The sequence below is a fragment of the Salmo salar genome, chromosome 17, assembly GCF_965601325.2.
Source record: "Salmo salar chromosome 17, fSalSal1, whole genome shotgun sequence".
Lineage (NCBI taxonomy): Eukaryota > Metazoa > Chordata > Actinopteri > Salmoniformes > Salmonidae > Salmo > Salmo salar.
Genome location: NC_138307.1, coordinates 71371724 through 71390758, shown reverse-complemented (window position 1 = coordinate 71390758; position 19035 = coordinate 71371724).

The following is a 19035-nucleotide window of genomic DNA, read 5'->3' as shown; positions in this document are numbered from 1 at the left end:
TGGAGGATTGTTCATCATTCCCACTGACACTAAACTATAATGGTGTGTGGAGGATTGTTCATCATTCCCACTGACACTCTAAACTATAATGGTGTGTGGAGGATTGTTCATCATTCCCACTGACACTCTAAACTATAATGGTGTGTGGAGGATTGTTCATCATTCCCACTGACACTAAACTATAATGGTGTGTGGAGGATTGTTCATCATTCCCACTGACACCTAACTATAATGGTGTGTGGAGGATTGTTTATCATTCCCACTGACACTAAACTATAATGGTGTATGGAGGATTGTTCATCATTCCCACTGACACTCTAAACTATAATGGTGTATGGAGGATTGTTCATCATTCCCACTGACACTCTAAACTATAATGGTGTGTGGAGGATTGTTCATCATTCCCACTGACACTAAACTATAATGGTGTGTGGAGGATTGTTTATCATTCCCACTGACACTAAACTATAATGGTGTGTGGAGGATTGTTCATCATTCCCACTGACACTCTAAACTATAATGGTGTATGGAGGATTGTTCATCATTCCCATTGACACTCTAAACTATAATGTTGTTTGGAGGATTGTTCATCATTCCCACTGACACTCTAAACTATAATGGTGTGTGGAGGATTGTTCATCATTCCCACTGACACTCTAAACTATAGTGGTGTATGAAGGGTTGTTCATCATTTCCACTGACACTAAACTATAATGGTGTGTGGAGGATTGTTCATCATTCCCACTGACACTAAACTATAATGGTGTGTGGAGGATTGTTCATCATTCCCACTGACACTAAACTATAATGGTGTGTGGAGGATTGTTCATCATTCCCACTGACACTCTAAACTATAATGGTGTGTTGAGGATTGTTCATCATTCCCACTGACACTAAACTATAATGGTGTGTGGAGGATTGTTCATCATTCCCACTGACACTCTAAACTATAATGGTGTGTGGAGGATTGTTCATCATTCCCACTGACACTAAACTATAATGGTGTATGGAGGATTGTTCATCATTCCCACTGACACTCTAAACTATAATGGTGTGTGGAGGATTGTTCATCATTCCCACTGACACTAAACTATAATGGTGTATGGAGGATTGTTCATCATTCCCACTGACACTCTAAACTATAATGGTGTGTGGAGGATTGTTCATCATTCCCACTGACATTAAACTATAATGGTGTGTGGAGGATTGTTCATCAATCCCACTGACACTAAACTATAATGGTGTGTGGAGGATTGTTCATCATTCCCACTGACACTAAACTATAATGGTGTGTGGAGGATTGTTTATCATTCCCACTGACACTAAACTATAATGGTGTGTGGAGGATTGTTCATCATTCCCACTGACACTCTAAACTATAATGGTGTATGGAGGATTGTTCATAATTCCCTATGACACTCTAAACTATAATGTTGTTTGGAGGATTGTTCATCATTCCCACTGACACTCTAAACTATAATGGTGTGTGGAGGATTGTTCATCATTCCCACTGACACTCTAAACTATAGTGGTGTATGAAGGGTTGTTCATCATTCCCACTGACACTCTAAACTATAATGGTGTGTGGAGGATTGTTCATCATTCCCACTGACACTAAACTATAATGGTGTGTGGAGGATTGTTCATCATTCCCACTGACACCTAACTATAATGGTGTGTGGAGGATTGTTTATCATTCCCACTGACACTAAACTATAATGGTGTATGGAGGATTGTTCATCATTCCCACTGACACTCTAAACTATAATGGTGTATGGAGGATTGTTCATCATTCCCACTGACACTCTAAACTATAATGGTGTGTGGAGGATTGTTCATCATTCCCACTGACACTAAACTATAATGGTGTGTGGAGGATTGTTTATCATTCCCACTGACACTAAACTATAATGGTGTGTGGAGGATTGTTCATCATTCCCACTGACACTCTAAACTATAATGGTGTATGGAGGATTGTTCATCATTCCCATTGACACTCTAAACTATAATGTTGTTTGGAGGATTGTTCATCATTCCCACTGACACTCTAAACTATAATGGTGTGTGGAGGATTGTTCATCATTCCCACTGACACTCTAAACTATAGTGGTGTATGAAGGGTTGTTCATCATTTCCACTGACACTAAACTATAATGGTGTGTGGAGGATTGTTCATCATTCCCACTGACACTAAACTATAATGGTGTGTGGAGGATTGTTCATCATTCCCACTGACACTAAACTATAATGGTGTGTGGAGGATTGTTCATCATTCCCACTGACACTAAACTATAATGGTGTATGGAGGATTGTTCATCATTCCCACTGACACTCTAAACTATAATGGTGTGTGGAGGATTGTTCATCATTCCCACTGACACTAAACTATAATGGTGTGTGGAGGATTGTTCATCAATCCCACTGACACTAAACTATAATGGTGTGTGGAGGATTGTTCATCATTCCCACTGACACTAAACTATAATGGTGTGTGGAGGATTGTTTATCATTCCCACTGACACTAAACTATAATGGTGTGTGGAGGATTGTTCATCATTCCCACTGACACTCTAAACTATAATGGTGTATGGAGGATTGTTCATAATTCCCTATGACACTCTAAACTATAATGTTGTTTGGAGGATTGTTCATCATTCCCACTGACACTCTAAACTATAATGGTGTGTGGAGGATTGTTCATCATTCCCACTGACACTCTAAACTATAGTGGTGTATGAAGGGTTGTTCATCATTCCCACTGACACTCTAAACTATAATGGTGTGTGGAGGATTGTTCATCATTCCCACTGACACTAAACTATAATGGTGTGTGGAGGATTGTTCATCATTCCCACTGACACTCTAAACTATAATGGTGTGTGGAGGATTGTTCATCATTCCCACTGACACTCTAAACTATAATGGTGTATGGAAGACTGTTCATCATTCCCACTGACACTCTAAACTATAATGGTGTGTGGAGGATTGTTCATCATTCCCACTGACACTAAACTATAATGGTGTATGGAGGATTGTTCATCATTCCCACTGACACTCTAAACTATAATGGTGTGTGGAGGATTGTTCATCATTCCCACTGACACTCTAAACTATAATGTTGTATGGAGGATTGTTCATCATTCCCACTGACACTCTAAACTATAATGGTGTGTGGAGGATTGTTCATCATTCCCACTGACACTAAACTATAATGGTGTGTGGAGGATTGTTCATCATTCCCACTGACACTCTAAACTATAATGGTGTGTGGAGGATTGTTCATCATTCCCACTGACACTCTAAACTATAATGGTGTGTGGAGGATTGTTCATCATTCCCACTGACACTAAACTATAATGGTGTGTGGAGGATTGTTCATCATTCCCACTGACACCTAACTATAATGGTGTGTGGAGGATTGTTTATCATTCCCACTGACACTAAACTATAATGGTGTATGGAGGATTGTTCATCATTCCCACTGACACTCTAAACTATAATGGTGTATGGAGGATTGTTCATCATTCCCACTGACACTCTAAACTATAATGGTGTGTGGAGGATTGTTCATCATTCCCACTGACACTAAACTATAATGGTGTGTGGAGGATTGTTTATCATTCCCACTGACACTAAACTATAATGGTGTGTGGAGGATTGTTCATCATTCCCACTGACACTCTAAACTATAATGGTGTATGGAGGATTGTTCATCATTCCCATTGACACTCTAAACTATAATGTTGTTTGGAGGATTGTTCATCATTCCCACTGACACTCTAAACTATAATGGTGTGTGGAGGATTGTTCATCATTCCCACTGACACTCTAAACTATAGTGGTGTATGAAGGGTTGTTCATCATTTCCACTGACACTAAACTATAATGGTGTGTGGAGGATTGTTCATCATTCCCACTGACACTAAACTATAATGGTGTATGGAGGATTGTTCATCATTCCCACTGACACTCTAAACTATAATGGTGTGTGGAGGATTGTTCATCATTCCCACTGACACTAAACTATAATGGTGTGTGGAGGATTGTTTATCATTCCCACTGACACTAAACTATAATGGTGTGTTGAGGATTGTTCATCATTCCCACTGACACTAAACTATAATGGTGTGTGGAGGATTGTTCATCATTCCCACTGACACTCTAAACTATAATGGTGTGTGGAGGATTGTTCATCATTCCCACTGACACTAAACTATAATGGTGTATGGAGGATTGTTCATCATTCCCACTGACACTCTAAACTATAATGGTGTGTGGAGGATTGTTCATCATTCCCACTGACACTAAACTATAATGGTGTATGGAGGATTGTTCATCATTCCCACTGACACTCTAAACTATAATGCTGTATGGAGGATTGTTCATCATTCCCACTGACACTCTAAACTATAATGGTGTGTGGAGGATTGTTCATCATTCCCACTGACACTAAACTATAATGGTGTGTGGAGGATTGTTCATCATTCCCGCTGACACTCTAAACTATAATGGTGTGTGGAGGATTGTTCATCATTCCCACTGACACTCTAAACTATAATGGTGTATGGAGGATTGTTCATCATTCCCACTGACACTCTAAACTATAATGGTGTGTGGAGGATTGTTCATCATTCCCACTGACACTAAACTATAATGGTGTATGGAGGATTGTTCATCATTCCCACTGACACTCTAAACTATAATGGTGTGTGGAGGATTGTTCATCATTCCCACTGACACTAAACTATAATGGTGTGTGGAGGATTGTTTATCATTCCCACTGACACTAAACTATAATGGTGTATGGAGGATTGTTCATCATTCCCACTGACACTCTAAACTATAATGGTGTGTGGAGGATTGTTCATCATTCCCACTGACACTAAACTATAATGGTGTGTGGAGGATTGTTCATCAATCCCACTTACACTAAACTATAATGTGTGTGGAGGATTGTTCATCATTCCCACTGACACTAAACTATAATGGTGTGTGGAGGATTGTTTATCATTCCCACTGACACTAAACTATAATGGTGTATGGAGGATTGTTCATCATTCCCACTGACACTCTAAACTATAATGGTGTATGGAGGATTGTTCATCATTCCCTATGACACTCTAAACTATAATGGTGTGTGGAGGATTGTTCATCATTCCCACTGACACTCTAAACTATAGTGGTGTATGAAGGGTTGTTCATCATTTCCACTGACACTAAACTATAATGGTGTGTGGAGGATTGTTCATCATTCCCACTGACACTAAACTATAATGGTGTGTGGAGGATTGTTCATCATTCCCACTGACACTCTAAACTATAATGGTGTGTTGAGGATTGTTCATCATTCCCACTGACACTAAACTATAATGGTGTGTGGAGGATTGTTCATCATTCCCACTGACACTCTAAACTATAATGGTGTGTGGAGGATTGTTCATCATTCCCACTGACACTAAACTATAATGGTGTATGGAGGATTGTTCATCATTCCCACTGACACTCTAAACTATAATGGTGTGTGGAGGATTGTTCATCATTCCCACTGACACTAAACTATAATGGTGTATGGAGGATTGTTCATCATTCCCACTGACACTCTAAACTATAATGCTGTATGGAGGATTGTTCATCATTCCCACTGACACTCTAAACTATAATGGTGTGTGGAGGATTGTTCATCATTCCCACTGACACTAAACTATAGTGGTGTGTGGAGGATTGTTCATCATTCCCGCTGACACTCTAAACTATAATGGTGTGTGGAGGATTGTTCATCATTCCCACTGACACTCTAAACTATAATGGTGTATGGAGGATTGTTCATCATTCCCACTGACACTCTAAACTATAATGGTGTGTGGAGGATTGTTCATCATTCCCACTGACACTAAACTATAATGGTGTATGGAGGATTGTTCATCATTCCCACTGACACTCTAAACTATAATGGTGTGTGGAGGATTGTTCATCATTCCCACTGACACTAAACTATAATGGTGTGTGGAGGATTGTTTATCATTCCCACTGACACTAAACTATAATGGTGTATGGAGGATTGTTCATCATTCCCACTGACACTCTAAACTATAATGGTGTGTGGAGGATTGTTCATCATTCCCACTGACACTAAACTATAATGGTGTGTGGAGGATTGTTCATCAATCCCACTGACACTAAACTATAATGTGTGTGGAGGATTGTTCATCATTCCCACTGACACTAAACTATAATGGTGTGTGGAGGATTGTTCATCATTCCCACTGACACTAAACTATAATGGTGTGTGGAGGATTGTTCATCAATCCCACTGACACTAAACTATAATGTGTGTGGAGGATTGTTCATCATTCCCACTGACACTAAACTATAATGGTGTGTGGAGGATTGTTTATCATTCCCACTGACACTAAACTATAATGGTGTATGGAGGATTGTTCATCATTCCCACTGACACTCTAAACTATAATGGTGTATGGAGGATTGTTCATCATTCCCACTGACACTCTAAACTATAATGGTGTGTGGAGGATTGTTCATCATTCCCACTGACACTCTAAACTATAATGGTGTATGGAGGATTGTTCATAATTCCCTATGACACTCTAAACTATAATGTTGTTTGGAGGATTGTTCATCATTCCCACTGACACTCTAAACTATAATGGTGTGTGGAGGATTGTTCATCATTCCCACTGACACTCTAAACTATAGTGGTGTATGAAGGGTTGTTCATCATTCCCACTGACACTCTAAACTATAATGGTGTGTGGAGGATTGTTCATCATTCCCACTGACACTAAACTATAATGGTGTGTGGAGGATTGTTCATCATTCCCACTGACACTCTAAACTATAATGGTGTGTGGAGGATTGTTCATCATTCCCACTGACACTCTAAACTATAATGTTGTATGGAAGACTGTTCATCATTCCCACTGACACTCTAAACTATAATGGTGTGTGGAGGATTGTTCATCATTCCCACTGACACTCTAAACTATAATGGTGTATGGAGGATTGTTCATCATTCCCACTGACACTCTAAACTATAATGGTGTGTTGAGGATTGTTCATCATTCCCACTGACACTCTAAACTATAATGTTGTATGGAGGATTGTTCATCATTCCCACTGACACTCTAAACTATAATGGTGTGTGGAGGATTGTTCATCATTCCCACTGACACTAAACTATAATGGTGTGTGGAGGATTGTTCATCATTCCCACTGACACTCTAAACTATAATGGTGTGTGGAGGATTGTTCATCATTCCCACTGACACTCTAAACTATAATGGTGTGTGGAGGATTGTTCATCATTCCCACTGACACTAAACTATAATGGTGTGTGGAGGATTGTTCATCATTCCCACTGACACTAAACTATAATGGTGTATGGAGGATTGTTCATCATTCCCACTGACACTCTAAACTATAATGGTGTATGGAGGATTGTTCATCATTCCCACTGACACTCTAAACTATAATGGTGTGTGGAGGATTGTTTATCATTCCCACTGACACTAAACTATAATGGTGTGTGGAGGATTGTTCATCATTCCCACTGACACTCTAAACTATAATGGTGTATGGAGGATTGTTCATCATTCCCACTGACACTCTAAACTATAATGGTGTGTGGAGGATTGTTCATCATTCCCACTGACACTAAACTATAATGGTGTGTGGAGGATTGTTTATCATTCCCACTGACACTAAACTATAATGGTGTGTGGAGGATTGTTCATCATTCCCACTGACACTAAATTATAATGGTGTATGGAGGATTGTTCATCATTCCCATTGACACTCTAAACTATAATGTTGTTTGGAGGATTGTTCATCATTCCCACTGACACTCTAAACTATAATGGTGTGTGGAGGATTGTTCATCATTCCCACTGACACTAAACTATAATGGTGTGTGGAGGATTGTTCATCATTCCCACTGACACTCTAAACTATAATGGTGTGTTGAGGATTGTTCATCATTCCCACTGACACTAAACTATAATGGTGTGTGGAGGATTGTTCATCATTCCCACTGACACTCTAAACTATAATGGTGTGTGGAGGATTGTTCATCATTCCCACTGACACTAAACTATAATGGTGTATGGAGGATTGTTCATCATTCCCACTGACACTCTAAACTATAATGGTGTGTGGAGGATTGTTCATCATTCCCACTGACACTAAACTATAATGGTGTATGGAGGATTGTTCATCATTCCCACTGACACTCTAAACTCTAATGGTGAATGGAGGACTGTTCAACATTCCCACTGACACTCTAAACTATAATGGTGTGTGGAGGATTGTTCATCATTCCCACTGACACTAAACTATAATGGTGTATGGAGGATTGTTCATCATTCCCACTGACACTCTAAACTTTAATGGTGTGTGGAGGATTGTTCATCATTCCCACTGACACTAAACTATAATGGTGTGTGGAGGATTGTTCATCATTCCCACTGACACTCTAAACTATAATGGTGTGTGGAGGATTGTTCATCATTCCCACTGACACTAAACTATAATGGTGTGTGGAGGATTGTTCATCAATCCCACTGACACTAAACTATAATGTGTGTGGAGGATTGTTCATCATTCCCACTGACACTAAACTATAATGGTGTGTGGAGGATTGTTCATCAATCCCACTGACACTAAACTATAATGTGTGTGGAGGATTGTTCATCATTCCCACTGACACTAAACTATAATGGTGTGTGGAGGATTGTTCATCATTCCCACTGACACTCTAAACTATAATGGTGTGTGGAGGATTGTTCATCATTCCCACTGACACTAAACTATAATGGTGTTTGGAGGATTGTTCATCAATCCCACTGACACTAAACTATAATGTGTGTGGAGGATTGTTCATCATTCCCACTGACACTAAACTATAATGGTGTGTGGAGGATTGTTTATCATTCCCACTGACACTAAACTATAATGGTGTATGGAGGATTGTTCATCATTCCCACTGACACTCTAAACTATAATGGTGTATGGAGGATTGTTCATCATTCCCACTGACACTCTAAACTATAATGGTGTGTGGAGGATTGTTCATCATTCCCACTGACACTAAACTATAATGGTGTGTGGAGGATTGTTCATCAATCCCAATGACACTAAACTATAATGGTGTGTGGAGGATTGTTCATCATTCCCACTGACACTAAACTATAATGGTGTGTGGAGGATTGTTCATCATTCCCACTGACACTCTAAACTATAATGGTGTATGGAGGATTGTTCATAATTCCCTATGACACTCTAAACTATAATGTTGTTTGGAGGATTGTTCATCATTCCCACTGACACTCTAAACTATAATGGTGTGTGGAGGATTGTTCATCATTCCCACTGACACTCTAAACTATAGTGGTGTATGAAGGGTTGTTCATCATTCCCACTGACACTCTAAACTATAATGGTGTGTGGAGGATTGTTCATCATTCCCACTGACACTAAACTATAATGGTGTGTGGAGGATTGTTCATCATTCCCACTGACACTCTATACTATAATGGTGTGTGGAGGATTGTTCATCATTCCCACTGACACTCTAAACTATAATGGTGTATGGAAGACTGTTCATCATTCCCACTTACACTCTAAACTATAATGGTGTGTGGAGGATTGTTCATCATTCCCACTGACACTAAACTATAATGGTGTATGGAGGATTGTTCATCATTCCCACTGACACTCTAAACTATAATGGTGTGTGGAGGATTGTTCATCATTCCCACTGACACTCTAAACTATAATGTTGTATGGAGGATTGTTCATCATTCCCACTGACACTCTAAACTATAATGGTGTGTGGAGGATTGTTCATCATTCCCACTGACACTAAACTATAATGGTGTGTGGAGGATTGTTCATCATTCCCACTGACACTCTAAACTATAATGGTGTGTGGAGGATTGTTCATCATTCCCACTGACACTCTAAACTATAATGGTGTGTGGAGGATTGTTCATCATTCCCACTGACACTAAACTATAATGGTGTGTGGAGGATTGTTCATCATTCCCACTGACACCTAACTATAATGGTGTGTGGAGGATTGTTTATCATTCCCACTGACACTAAACTATAATGGTGTATGGAGGATTGTTCATCATTCCCACTGACACTCTAAACTATAATGGTGTATGGAGGATTGTTCATCATTCCCACTGACACTCTAAACTATAATGGTGTGTGGAGGATTGTTCATCATTCCCACTGACACTAAACTATAATGGTGTGTTGAGGATTGTTTATCATTCCCACTGACACTAAACTATAATGGTGTGTGGAGGATTGTTCATCATTCCCACTGACACTCTAAACTATAATGGTGTATGGAGGATTGTTCATCATTCCCACTGACACTAAACTATAATGGTGTGTTGAGGATTGTTTATCATTCCCACTGACACTAAACTATAATGGTGTGTGGAGGATTGTTCATCATTCCCACTGACACTCTAAACTATAATGGTGTATGGAGGATTGTTCATCATTCCCATTGACACTCTAAACTATAATGTTGTTTGGAGGATTGTTCATCATTCCCACTGACACTCTAAACTATAATGGTGTGTGGAGGATTGTTCATCATTCCCACTGACACTCTAAACTATAGTGGTGTATGAAGGGTTGTTCATCATTTCCACTGACACTAAACTATAATGGTGTGTGGAGGATTGTTCATCATTCCCACTGGCACTAAACTATAATGGTGTGTGGAGGATTGTTCATCATTCCCACTGACACTAAACTATAATGGTGTGTGGAGGATTGTTCATCATTCCCACTGACACTCTAAACTATAATGGTGTGTTGAGGATTGTTCATCATTCCCACTGACACTAAACTATAATGGTGTGTGGAGGATTGTTCATCATTCCCACTGACACTCTAAACTATAATGGTGTGTGGAGGATTGTTCATCATTCCCACTGACACTAAACTATAATGGTGTATGGAGGATTGTTCATCATTCCCACTGACACTCTAAACTATAATGGTGTGTGGAGGATTGTTCATCATTCCCACTGACACTAAACTATAATGGTGTATGGAGGATTGTTCATCATTCCCACTGACACTCTAAACTATAATGGTGTGTGGAGGATTGTTCATCATTCCCACTGACACTAAACTATAATGGTGTGTGGAGGATTGTTCATCAATCCCACTGACACTAAACTATAATGGTGTGTGGAGGATTGTTCATCATTCCCACTGACACTAAACTATAATGGTGTGTGGAGGATTGTTTATCATTCCCACTGACACTAAACTATAATGGTGTGTGGAGGATTGTTCATCATTCCCACTGACACTCTAAACTATAATGGTGTATGGAGGATTGTTCATAATTCCCTATGACACTCTAAACTATAATCTTGTTTGGAGGATTGTTCATCATTCCCACTGACACTCTAAACTATAATGGTGTGTGGAGGATTGTTCATCATTCCCACTGACACTCTAAACTATAGTGGTGTATGAAGGGTTGTTCATCATTCCCACTGACACTCTAAACTATAATGGTGTGTGGAGGATTGTTCATCATTCCCACTGACACTAAACTATAATGGTGTGTGGAGGATTGTTCATCATTCCCACTGACACCTAACTATAATGGTGTGTGGAGGATTGTTTATCATTCCCACTGACACTCTAAACTATAATGGTGTATGGAGGATTGTTCATCATTCCCACTGACACTCTAAACTATAATGGTGTATGGAGGATTGTTCATCATTCCCACTGACACTCTAAACTATAATGGTGTGTGGAGGATTGTTCATCATTCCCACTGACACTAAACTATAATGGTGTGTGGAGGATTGTTTATCATTCCCACTGACACTAAACTATAATGGTGTGTGGAGGATTGTTCATCATTCCCACTGACACTCTAAACTATAATGGTGTATGGAGGATTGTTCATCATTCCCATTGACACTCTAAACTATAATGTTGTTTGGAGGATTGTTCATCATTCCCACTGACACTCTAAACTATAATGGTGTGTGGAGGATTGTTCATCATTCCCACTGACACTCTAAACTATAGGGGTGTATGAAGGGTTGTTCATCATTTCCACTGACACTAAACTATAATGGTGTGTGGAGGATTGTTCATCATTCCCACTGACACTAAACTATAATGGTGTGTGGAGGATTGTTCATCATTCCCACTGACACTAAACTATAATGGTGTGTGGAGGATTGTTCATCATTCCCACTGACACTCTAAACTATAATGGTGTGTTGAGGATTGTTCATCATTCCCACTGACACTAAACTATAATGGTGTGTGGAGGATTGTTCATCATTCCCACTGACACTCTAAACTATAATGGTGTGTGGAGGATTGTTCATCATTCCCACTGACACTAAACTATAATGGTGTATGGAGGATTGTTCATCATTCCCACTGGCACTAAACTATAATGGTGTGTGGAGGATTGTTCATCATTCCCACTGACACTAAACTATAATGGTGTGTGGAGGATTGTTCATCATTCCCACTGACACTCTAAACTATAATGGTGTGTTGAGGATTGTTCATCATTCCCACTGACACTAAACTATAATGGTGTGTGGAGGATTGTTCATCATTCCCACTGACACTCTAAACTATAATGGTGTGTGGAGGATTGTTCATCATTCCCACTGACACTAAACTATAATGGTGTATGGAGGATTGTTCATCATTCCCACTGACACTCTAAACTATAATGGTGTGTGGAGGATTGTTCATCATTCCCACTGACACTAAACTATAATGGTGTATGGAGGATTGTTCATCATTCCCACTGACACTCTAAACTATAATGGTGTGTGGAGGATTGTTCATCATTCCCACTGACACTAAACTATAATGGTGTGTGGAGGATTGTTCATCAATCCCACTGACACTAAACTATAATGGTGTGTGGAGGATTGTTCATCATTCCCACTGACACTAAACTATAATGGTGTGTGGAGGATTGTTTATCATTCCCACTGACACTAAACTATAATGGTGTGTGGAGGATTGTTCATCATTCCCACTGACACTCTAAACTATAATGGTGTATGGAGGATTGTTCATAATTCCCTATGACACTCTAAACTATAATCTTGTTTGGAGGATTGTTCATCATTCCCACTGACACTCTAAACTATAATGGTGTGTGGAGGATTGTTCATCATTCCCACTGACACTCTAAACTATAGTGGTGTATGAAGGGTTGTTCATCATTCCCACTGACACTCTAAACTATAATGGTGTGTGGAGGATTGTTCATCATTCCCACTGACACTAAACTATAATGGTGTGTGGAGGATTGTTCATCATTCCCACTGACACCTAACTATAATGGTGTGTGGAGGATTGTTTATCATTCCCACTGACACTCTAAACTATAATGGTGTATGGAGGATTGTTCATCATTCCCACTGACACTCTAAACTATAATGGTGTATGGAGGATTGTTCATCATTCCCACTGACACTCTAAACTATAATGGTGTGTGGAGGATTGTTCATCATTCCCACTGACACTAAACTATAATGGTGTGTGGAGGATTGTTTATCATTCCCACTGACACTAAACTATAATGGTGTGTGGAGGATTGTTCATCATTCCCACTGACACTCTAAACTATAATGGTGTATGGAGGATTGTTCATCATTCCCATTGACACTCTAAACTATAATGTTGTTTGGAGGATTGTTCATCATTCCCACTGACACTCTAAACTATAATGGTGTGTGGAGGATTGTTCATCATTCCCACTGACACTCTAAACTATAGGGGTGTATGAAGGGTTGTTCATCATTTCCACTGACACTAAACTATAATGGTGTGTGGAGGATTGTTCATCATTCCCACTGACACTAAACTATAATGGTGTGTGGAGGATTGTTCATCATTCCCACTGACACTAAACTATAATGGTGTGTGGAGGATTGTTCATCATTCCCACTGACACTCTAAACTATAATGGTGTGTTGAGGATTGTTCATCATTCCCACTGACACTAAACTATAATGGTGTGTGGAGGATTGTTCATCATTCCCACTGACACTCTAAACTATAATGGTGTGTGGAGGATTGTTCATCATTCCCACTGACACTAAACTATAATGGTGTATGGAGGATTGTTCATCATTCCCACTGACACTCTAAACTATAATGGTGTGTGGAGGATTGTTCATCATTCCCACTGACACTAAACTATAATGGTGTATGGAGGATTGTTCATCATTCCCACTGACACTCTAAACTATAATGGTGTGTGGAGGATTGTTCATCATTCCCACTGACACTAAACTATAATGGTGTGTGGAGGATTGTTTATCATTCCCACTGACACTAAACTATAATGGTGTGTGGAGGATTGTTCATCATTCCCACTGATACTCTAAACTATAATGGTGTATGGAGGATTGTTCATCATTCCCATTGACACTCTAAACTATAATGTTGTTTGGAGGATTGTTCATCATTCCCACTGACACTCTAAACTATAATGGTGTGTGGAGGATTGTTCATCATTCCCACTGACACTCTAAACTATAGGGGTGTATGAAGGGTTGTTCATCATTTCCACTGACACTAAACTATAATGGTGTGTGGAGGATTGTTCATCATTCCCACTGACACTAAACTATAATGGTGTGTGGAGGATTGTTCATCATTCCCACTGACACTAAACTATAATGGTGTGTGGAGGATTGTTCATCATTCCCACTGACACTCTAAACTATAATGGTGTGTTGAGGATTGTTCATCATTCCCACTGACACTAAACTATAATGGTGTGTGGAGGATTGTTCATCATTCCCACTGACACTCTAAACTATAATGGTGTGTGGAGGATTGTTCATCATTCCCACTGACACTAAACTATAATGGTGTATGGAGGATTGTTCATCATTCCCACTGACACTCTAAACTATAATGGTGTGTGGAGGATTGTTCATCATTCCCACTGACACTAAACTATAATGGTGTATGGAGGATTGTTCATCATTCCCACTGACACTCTAAACTATAATGGTGTGTGGAGGATTGTTCATCATTCCCACTGACACTAAACTATAATGGTGTGTGGAGGATTGTTCATCAATCCCACTGACACTAAACTATAATGGTGTGTGGAGGATTGTTCATCATTCCCACTGACACTAAACTATAATGGTGTGTGGAGGATTGTTTATCATTCCCACTGACACTAAACTATAATGGTGTGTGGAGGATTGTTCATCATTCCCACTGACACTCTAAACTATAATGGTGTATGGAGGATTGTTCATAATTCCCTATGACACTCTAAACTATAATGTTGTTTGGAGGATTGTTCATCATTCCCACTGACACTCTAAACTATAATGGTGTGTGGAGGATTGTTCATCATTCCCACTGACACTCTAAACTATAGTGGTGTATGAAGGGTTGTTCATCATTCCCACTGACACTCTAAACTATAATGGTGTGTGGAGGATTGTTCATCATTCCCACTGACACTAAACTATAATGGTGTGTGGAGGATTGTTCATCATTCCCACTGACACTCTAAACTATAATGGTGTGTGGAGGATTGTTCATCATTCCCACTGACACTCTAAACTATAATGGTGTATGGAAGACTGTTCATCATTCCCACTGACACTCTAAACTATAATGGTGTGTGGAGGATTGTTCATCATTCCCACTGACACTAAACTATAATGGTGTATGGAGGATTGTTCATCATTCCCACTGACACTCTAAACTATAATGGTGTGTGGAGGATTGTTCATCATTCCCACTGACACTCTAAACTATAATGTTGTATGGAGGATTGTTCATCATTCCCACTGACACTCTAAACTATAATGGTGTGTGGAGGATTGTTCATCATTCCCACTGACACTAAACTATAATGGTGTGTGGAGGATTGTTCATCATTCCCACTGACACTCTAAACTATAATGGTGTGTGGAGGATTGTTCATCATTCCCACTGACACTCTAAACTATAATGGTGTGTGGAGGATTGTTCATCATTCCCACTGACACTAAACTATAATGGTGTGTGGAGGATTGTTCATCATTCCCACTGACACCTAACTATAATGGTGTGTGGAGGATTGTTTATCATTCCCACTGACACTAAACTATAATGGTGTATGGAGGATTGTTCATCATTCCCACTGACACTCTAAACTATAATGGTGTATGGAGGATTGTTCATCATTCCCACTGACACTCTAAACTATAATGGTGTGTGGAGGATTGTTCATCATTCCCACTGACACTAAACTATAATGGTGTGTGGAGGATTGTTTATCATTCCCACTGACACTAAACTATAATGGTGTGTGGAGGATTGTTCATCATTCCCACTGACACTCTAAACTATAATGGTGTATGGAGGATTGTTCATCATTCCCATTGACACTCTAAACTATAATGTTGTTTGGAGGATTGTTCATCATTCCCACTGACACTCTAAACTATAATGGTGTGTGGAGGATTGTTCATCATTCCCACTGACACTCTAAACTATAGTGGTGTATGAAGGGTTGTTCATCATTTCCACTGACACTAAACTATAATGGTGTGTGGAGGATTGTTCATCATTCCCACTGACACTAAACTATAATGGTGTGTGGAGGATTGTTCATCATTCCCACTGACACTCTAAACTATAATGGTGTGTTGAGGATTGTTCATCATTCCCACTGACACTAAACTATAATGGTGTGTGGAGGATTGTTCATCATTCCCACTGACACTCTAAACTATAATGGTGTGTGGAGGATTGTTCATCATTCCCACTGACACTAAACTATAATGGTGTATGGAGGATTGTTCATCATTCCCACTGACACTCTAAACTATAATGGTGTGTGGAGGATTGTTCATCATTCCCACTGACACTAAACTATAATGGTGTATGGAGGATTGTTCATCATTCCCACTGACACTCTAAACTATAATGCTGTATGGAGGATTGTTCATCATTCCCACTGACACTCTAAACTATAATGGTGTGTGGAGGATTGTTCATCATTCCCACTGACACTAAACTATAATGGTGTGTGGAGGATTGTTCATCATTCCCGCTGACACTCTAAACTATAATGGTGTGTGGAGGATTGTTCATCATTCCCACTGACACTCTAAACTATAATGGTGTATGGAGGATTGTTCATCATTCCCACTGACACTCTAAACTATAATGGTGTGTGGAGGATTGTTCATCATTCCCACTGACACTAAACTATAATGGTGTATGGAGGATTGTTCATCATTCCCACTGACACTCTAAACTATAATGGTGTGTGGAGGATTGTTCATCATTCCCACTGACACTAAACTATAATGGTGTGTGGAGGATTGTTTATCATTCCCACTGACACTAAACTATAATGGTGTATGGAGGATTGTTCATCATTCCCACTGACACTCTAAACTATAATGGTGTGTGGAGGATTGTTCATCATTCCCACTGACACTAAACTATAATGGTGTGTGGAGGATTGTTCATCAATCCCACTGACACTAAACTATAATGTGTGTGGAGGATTGTTCATCATTCCCACTGACACTAAACTATAATGGTGTGTGGAGGATTGTTTATCATTCCCACTGACACTAAACTATAATGGTGTATGGAGGATTGTTCATCATTCCCACTGACACTCTAAACTATAATGGTGTATGGAGGATTGTTCATCATTCCCTATGACACTCTAAACTATAATGGTGTGTGGAGGATTGTTCATCATTCCCACTGACACTCTAAACTATAGTGGTGTATGAAGGGTTGTTCATCATTTCCACTGACACTAAACTATAATGGTGTGTGGAGGATTGTTCATCATTCCCACTGACACTAAACTATAATGGTGTGTGGAGGATTGTTCATCATTCCCACTGACACTCTAAACTATAATGGTGTGTTGAGGATTGTTCATCATTCCCACTGACACTAAACTATAATGGTGTGTGGAGGATTGTTCATCATTCCCACTGACACTCTAAACTATAATGGTGTGTGGAGGATTGTTCATCATTCCCACTGACACTAAACTATAATGGTGTATGGAGGATTGTTCATCATTCCCACTGACACTCTAAACTATAATGGTGTGTGGAGGATTGTTCATCATTCCCACTGACACTAAACTATAATGGTGTATGGAGGATTGTTCATCATTCCCACTGACACTCTAAACTATAATGCTGTATGGAGGATTGTTCATCATTCCCACTGACACTCTAAACTATAATGGTGTGTGGAGGATTGTTCATCATTCCCACTGACACTAAACTATAATGGTGTGTGGAGGATTGTTCATCATTCCCGCTGACACTCTAAACTATAATGGTGTGTGGAGGATTGTTCATCATTCCCACTGACACTCTAAACTATAATGGTGTATGGAGGATTGTTCATCATTCCCACTGACACTCTAAACTATAATGGTGTGTGGAGGATTGTTCATCATTCCCACTGACACTAAACTATAATGGTGTATGGAGGATTGTTCATCATTCCCACTGACACTCTAAACTATAATGGTGTGTGGAGGATTGTTCATCATTCCCACTGACACTAAACTATAATGGTGTGTGGAGGATTGTTTATCATTCCCACTGACACTAAACTATAATGGTGTATGGAGGATTGTTCATCATTCCCACTGACACTCTAAACTATAATGGTGTGTGGAGGATTGTTCATCATTCCCACTGACACTAAACTATAATGGTGTGTGGAGGATTGTTCATCAATCCCACTGACACTAAACTATAATGTGTGTGGAGGATTGTTCATCATTCCCACTGACACTAAACTATAATGGTGTGTGGAGGATTGTTCATCATTCCCACTGACACTAAACTATAATGGTGTGTGGAGGATTGTTCATCAATCCCACTGACACTAAACTATAATGTGTGTGGAGGATTGTTCATCATTCCCACTGACACTAAACTATAATGGTGTGTGGAGGATTGTTTATCATTC